The sequence below is a fragment of the Octopus sinensis genome, unplaced genomic scaffold (genome assembly GCF_006345805.1).
Source record: "Octopus sinensis unplaced genomic scaffold, ASM634580v1 Contig18453, whole genome shotgun sequence".
Taxonomy (NCBI): domain Eukaryota; kingdom Metazoa; phylum Mollusca; class Cephalopoda; order Octopoda; family Octopodidae; genus Octopus; species Octopus sinensis.
In genome coordinates this window covers 1-7,500 of record NW_021835852.1, presented here as the reverse complement: position 1 = coordinate 7,500, position 7,500 = coordinate 1, and positions in this window count along the sequence as shown.

Genomic DNA, 7,500 nt, shown 5'->3' with positions numbered 1-7,500 from the left:
TTCATCCTTTCGCAGTCAATAGAAAAGCACCAGCTCAGGTATGGTACATTGCGGAAATACTTATAGGGTTTGGCAGTGACGTAGCTAAAATGTGCGCATCACAGGGCAGCTTCTGACTTTTCCCAACGCTCCTGCACTTATATAGGTTTTTACAGCAGACCCAAAAGTGCCATTGACATAAAAACGCTGCTCCGGGGCGGATCAACCATTACTGCTACTCCCACTATCTTAATGACTGACAATTTTCAATTTTACCGTTTACTTGCAGTATAGCCCGGCGTTGCTCGGGTTTGTCTTTTAGTTGCGCTTAAAACGGCAGACTTTGATGTCGCGTTAACAAAGTTTTGATATAGTTTCAATCTATGAATTAGGGATTTTCATAGAAAAAAAGCACCTTTTTGATGTAAATAACTTTTGGTCTTAACATGGTCCGATTTGAATTTTTTCTTCTACGGAATGAAGAGCAAGCCTTCTTCTATCATACTTTCAATTTTGGTCAACTTGTGCCGCAGGGTCTCGGAGGATATAGCGTTAGTTGAAGGCTACCAAACCTGCCACACACACACACACACACACACACACACACACACACCACACACACACACAGAGACAACTTCAGCTTTATATATATATATATAGATAAAATCAAAGTATGATTTCAACAGAAATCTTATAAACTGACAAAGGGAGCTGAGTTTAGCCTTAGGCGTGGTGAGAGCCACCGATGGACATTAAGATGGGTAAGTATCAAATTGCTTCACTTGTCAGTCATTAAAATAGTGCTTTTTGTGGCTATTGAGTTATTTTGACTTTTATTTCTAGCAATATTGGTGCCGATTAGTACTTTTGTCACTTTAGAGATGTATATATGTGTGTGTGTGTGTGTGTGTGTGTGTGTGTGTGTGTGTGTGTGTGGTGTGTGTGTTGTAAGCATATGTTTGTGTTCGTGTTTGTCCTCCGCCACACATACACACGCCGCTTGACGACCAGTGTTGGTTTGGCTTACTTCCCAGTAAATTAGCGGTTCTCCAAAAGATCACCGATAAAATAAGTATCAGACTTGAAAATAAGTATTGGAGTCAATTTGCTCCACTAACCAAAGTGATGCCCCAGTATGGCCGCAGCCCAATGACTGAAAGAGGCAAAAAAGAAATTGGGTAAAGAGTGAAACCAAAATTAACCACCTCCACACTGCCACACTGCCACACTGCCACACTGCATCACCTGCAATTAGCCATAATACGCAGAATGGTCTTCAGCTTTGCAGAGGATATGATCATTTGAAGATATGGATTTTTAGATTTCACCTTGTCGCTCAGCCAGTTACCTACATGCAAAAGGACTGGCTTGAGTGTACAAAAGGAACACAAATCTAATGATGTAAATGTACTTCACTTCGATATAGTACTATTTCCAGATATTTGTGCCTTTCGTTCCTTTTCCAGCTTTTCATATCATATTTTAACATTTTAATATGGAGGAGTGCGAAGGCGGCGAGATGGCAGGAACGTTAGCACGCCGGGCGAAATGCTAAGCGGTATTTTGACTGCCGCTGCGTTCTGAGTTCTAATTCCGCCGAGGTCGACTTTGTCTTTCATCCTTTCGGGGTCGATAAATTAAGTACCAGTTACGCACTGGGGTCGATATAATCGACTTAATCCGTCTTTCTGTCCTTGTTTGTCTCCTCTGTGTTTAGCCCCTTGTGGGCAATAAAGAAATAAGAAACGTTAGCATGTCGGGCGAAATGCTTAGCTGTATTTCGTCTGTCTTTACGTTCTGAGTTCAAATTCTGCTGAGGTCAAATTTGCCTTTCATCCTTTCGAGGTCGATAAATTAAGTGCTAGTAGCGTACTGGGATCGATCTAATCGACTGGTATCCCCCCAAAAGAAATGTCGGGCTGTGTGCTTAGAGTAGAAAAGAATATGGAGGAGTGGTAGAGGTGGCCAGCTAGCAGAATCGTTACCATGCCGGGCAAAATGATAATGCTTAACGATATTTTCATCTGGTCTTTCGTTCTGAGTTCAAATTCTACTGAGGTCGTTTTTTGCCTTTCATCCGTTTTGTGGAAATATAAAATAAATGCCATCGTTGTAACCCGCTTCACCGAAATTGCTGACCTTATGCCAAAATTTGAAATCAATATGTAGGAGCAGGGAAGTTCACTTTGCAGACATGTGGTTTCCGGTTCACAACTAGGTTGACCGATATCTTGCGAATGAACCAGATAGACGGCAATTCTATAGAAGTCTATACTATACTATCTATGTTTGGAGGTATCCGGCTGTCTGTCATTTCGTCCACCACCAGTGCTTGACAATCAGTGTTCGTTTGTTTATGTCTGCATAACAAAGCGCTTCGGCAACAGAGACTTAAAAGTCCAAGACTGAAAAATTAAGCACTGGGGTTGATTTGTTCGATTAAACTCTCCAAAGCAGTGCTTTAGCATGGCGGCCGTCCAAAGACTGAAACTGTTAAAGGATGAATGAATTTATGCAGGTATGTCTGTTCCACGTTGTGGGCTATAATCTTTTGTACCCCAGCATCTGAAAGTTTGCATTTGAGTACAGATTATATATATATATATATATATATATATATATATATATATATATATTATATATATATGTGGTGTGTGTGTGTGTGTGTGTGTGTGTGTGTGTGTGTGTGTATATATATAAATGTATGTATGTATGTATGTATGTATGTATGTATGTATGTGTATATATATATATATATAAGATACAAAATGGGACAAAAACGCAAAACATCCAAATAGACGATACAAAAAACACGGACGGGTCATTCGAAACCTTTGATATTCAGTCAAGAACCGGATCATCCTCGCAATTTCGGCTGATTAGTCTTGAGATTGCTCTAATATTTTATAATATATATATATATATATATATATATATATATATATATATATATATATCATAAGCCGAAAGACGTTTTTTAATACATTCTATAAACACGGGGAAGGCAGAGACTGGTGCTAATTAGAAGCAAACAAAAATGAAATGAGGGTAGAGGAAACGACGCCTGAAATGGGGGAGGGGGATTTCTGAAATTTGTAAATCAAACTCAAAAGAAATTTGATTGTAAGGTTTTATTTAATTTGCTTTAGCTTAATTTGATTGCGACCTTTTGCCGCGGACGCGCGAATGCTCACAGACAAACACGGGGACACACACACACATGCAAAACTAACGCGCACACATAAAACTAATACACACACACACACACAACACTAACAAAACAAACTGAAATTCAATTCGAATTATAATTGACAATTTGACACATTTTTTTATAATTTATCTTCGTTTAGTTTTAAAATTTCTAATTCAATTTTTCACTTAGATTTTGTATTAACCCCTTCCTCCTTCCGCTTTTGATTTTGGATTTTCAGTAACATGTCAAACGTCTTGATTTCGTCCTGTATTTTCTGCAAGAAGAACTGGAGAATATGACTTTCATATGTTCCCGAAGATCTTTATTAAATGGTTATTATACTGAAATGGCCTCAAGGCGAAACTGAAATCAGAGTCGAGGGTTCGACCTGCTGACCGTTTACTCCTAACATTTTACTCTACAGTAGTGACCCCAATACCAAATACTCAATAGGGCCCCATACTTAAAGATTTCAGTATCATCAACACGCCGTGCAAAATGCTTAGCGGCATCTCGCCCGTCAATATGATCTGAGTTCAAATTCCGCCGAGGTGGTTTTTGCCTTTCAGCCTTTCGGGGTCGATAAAATAAGTACCAATTGAATACTGGGATCGATGAAATAGACTTACCCCACTCCTCCAAAGTTGCTGGCCTTGTGCTAAAGTTTGAAATCACTATTATTTAGTTCTGTCTCTTAATATTTTCATTTCAAATTTCCGAGAGAGTAATAGTTTGCCGTTGTTATTGGGTTCCACACATGACCATTTTGTCTTTCCTTTCGGTTATAGTATACCTAGGACTACGTTACTGCTTTAATGGTCCAGTGGGTAAGGGTGTTTGCAAGGAGTAACCAGAAATCCCCAGTGGAAGGTTCAAGTCTCTGTGAGAAATTACCTATGGTCTTATTCAGTAAGGCGGCGAGCTGGCAGAAACGTTAGCACGCCGGGCGAAATGCTTAGCGGTATTTCGTCTGCCGCTACGTTCTGAGTTCAAATTCCGCCGAGGTCGACTTGCCTTTCATCCTTTCGGGGTCGATTAAATAAGTACCAGTTACGCACTGGGATCAATGTAATTGATTTAATCCGTTTGTCTGTCCTTGTTTGTCCCCTCTATGTTTAGCCCCTAGTGGGCAATAAAGAAATAAGAAACGTTAGCATGCCGGGTGAAATGCTTAGCGGTATTTCGCCTGTCTTTACGTTCTGCACAAGACCAGTGCCAGATTACAAAGAACTATTAAAGCAAAATAATGAAAATTGGCCCAACACTAAATGCAGAATGTGCAACCAGCACAATGAGACAGTCGGTTATATCATCTTTGGCTAGCCAATCCTTGCCAAATCTGAATATATACACAGACATGACCGAGTAAGTAGTTCTATATTTCTTTATTGCCCACAAGGGGCTAAACATAGAGGAGACAAACAAGGACAGACAAAGGGATTAAGTCGATTACATCGACCCAGGGCGAAACTGGTACTTTATTTATCGACCCCGTAAGGATGAAAGGCAAAGTCGACCTCGGTGGAATTTGAACTCAGAACGTAGCGGCAGACGAAATGCCTATTTCTTTACTACACACAAGGGGGTAAACACAGAGAGGACAAACAAGGACAGACAAACGGATTAAGTCGATTATATCGACTCCAGTGCGTAACTGGTACTTATTTAATCGACCCCGAAAGGATGAAAGGCAAAGTCGACCTCGGCGGAATTTGAACTCAAAACGTAGCTGCAGACGAAATACCGCCAAGCATTTCGCCCGGCGCGCTAACGTTTCTGCCAGCTCGCCACGACTACCTCTTGACAATCAGTGTTGATTTGTTTTCGTACCATAACATAGCGGTTCGGCGAAAGACACAAACAGAATAAATTCCAAATTTTTATAAGTAAATATTGGAGTCGATCAGTTCGACTAAAACTCTTGGATGCGGTGCCCAGTATGGTTGCAGTTCAATGATAGAAAAAAAAACAAACAAGTAAAAGATGAAAAAAAAATGCATACGAAAGAAGTTGGAGAAAAGTAATTTGACTTGAATTTCTGGTATATACACATGCTACATTTTTCAGCACTAGAATTCATACACCACATTTAATTTATCAAATTTTACAGACAACAATTCACCTGCAGCTTAACGACTTTACGCTTTCTGCACAACATCACCAAAATATACAGCAAACTTTATTGCCAACCAGGTGGCAGGTACTTAGTGATAGGTTTGGATGAGGCTAGGAGTCCTACAACAGCAGACTATAGAGACTTTACATTTGACTTTAAAAGTCAAACGTATCACGGGGGAAATCTGAATATAAAATAAAAAAAATAGTGTTAATCCATTTGGAAACAAATTTAGTGAAATTAACTGAGTAAATGTCAGGAATAGTCATAGTATATCGAATAGCATATCAAAAGATCTTGGCCCTGCATCTGTCAACAATCTTATTTTAATTTAGATAAGTGGATGCCGGTATATTTATTTAATGCATGGAACACTGGAAATCTGAAATAGGCGGTGAGAAAAAAAAATCAATATTATCCGATCTTTTTCATTTTCATGGAACCACAAGAGAGAGCTTCGGGCAACAAACGAATTACTAAATTTACACGAGTGCATACGTATAACTAAAGACGCCTAGCCTAGTGACTAGTACCTGGTGTTCACAACCGTGAGGTTGTCGGTTGGATTACCGGATGGGTGTGGGGACGTGTTGCGTTCTTGACAAGGCTCTTGCTTTCATGTTATTCACTCCAGTCAACACAGCTGAGATTTAGTACCAGCTGTAGTTGCGACAGACGAGTGTGTCACCCATGACAAACTCTTTACTCACAGGCACTTGGAGGCTTAGGAGAGCGGAGCAGACGCCTGCCTTCCTGGGAAAATAAACCAATCACTTGCTTGTAATTGGTAAAAACTCCAAATAACAAAAGGAGATAATCTCAAGAATCAAGAATTCCCTAAAATGGACATCCCATAAAAGAAAAGACGGTCTTACTATCTGAAGATTTCAAGATATCTGTGGACTTATGTTTCTGCCTTAACAGACGTCATCAGCATGGCAATTGTCCCCCAACCTTACCTTGAACAGACTGGACATTTGGAAGAGAATGAAAGTTTTTTTTATTCATAAATACAATCAGTGTAAAATGCATGGCATATTTAAACAATTAAACATCTCCGCTTACACATTATAAAAGACATGTCTATACAAACGTACACACTCGCGCATATATTAGTGTGTATGTGTGTGTGTGTGTGTGTGTGTATGTGTATGTATGTGTGTGTATGTGTATGTGTGTGTGTATTTGCTTGATAATTTATACAAAGTAGCTAGGGTGTGTGTGAATTGTGTCAAGTATCAGACAATATTTATATTTCGCAGAAAAAAAATGAATGGAGGTAGAAGGGTGATGATAGAAGCGAAACGAAGTGAATGGCGTATTATGCAAATAGCTTTATTATTTAACCAAGGAAGCGACATCAAATACATTGTGAACATCTTCGTACTTCACATCATAGTCTGAACTGAACAAACTGTTTAGACTATGATGGGGAAGAAGGGGGAGGAGATGAGTAATGCCGGACGAAAACGACGACATACATCCTATATAAATAATATTACATCCATATGTATGTGTGTGTGTGTGTGTGTGTATACATATATTGATGTGTGAAATAATTATCGTTCACTTCCTTTCTTTGTGCTTTGTATTTTTTTGTCCTTTTGAGTTTGTTGATTAGAAAAGTCGATATCATTGGTGATGGCGAAAAAGCGCCAAGGTTGTGTGTGTGTGTGTGTATGTGTGACGTAAATGTATAAATTTACATATTATATTTCCGTGATGCCGATGCGTGTGTTGTTCGTTATTACTTACTTACTTGTGCGTACGTTTCAATGTTTGTGTTGAGTTTATTTTTATTTTTAACGCCACTCCACACTTACTCAATGTCTCTTTCTCCTCCTCTCACCCCCTCTCCCATATCTCTCATTCTTTCACAAACACACTCTTCCTTTTTTTTCTCAGCCTTTCTTTTTCTAACTCTTACTACTCCGTCCCCTTTAGTTGTATTTTATAACTAAAGAATATGCACACATGCACACTCATTCATGTACGCGTGTGAAAATGTACAGGTATCTGTATATATATATATATATATATATATAGCATGCATTCTAAACAAGATGATACACGCATACACGCGGACCAAACAGCCTACGAGTGAACATAGGATCCGTTGTCGTGTATATATATATATATATATATATCAAACATACATATAAGAGGGATGACCACTAAGTGGACATCCATTAGGCTAGATGTAGACCCCATA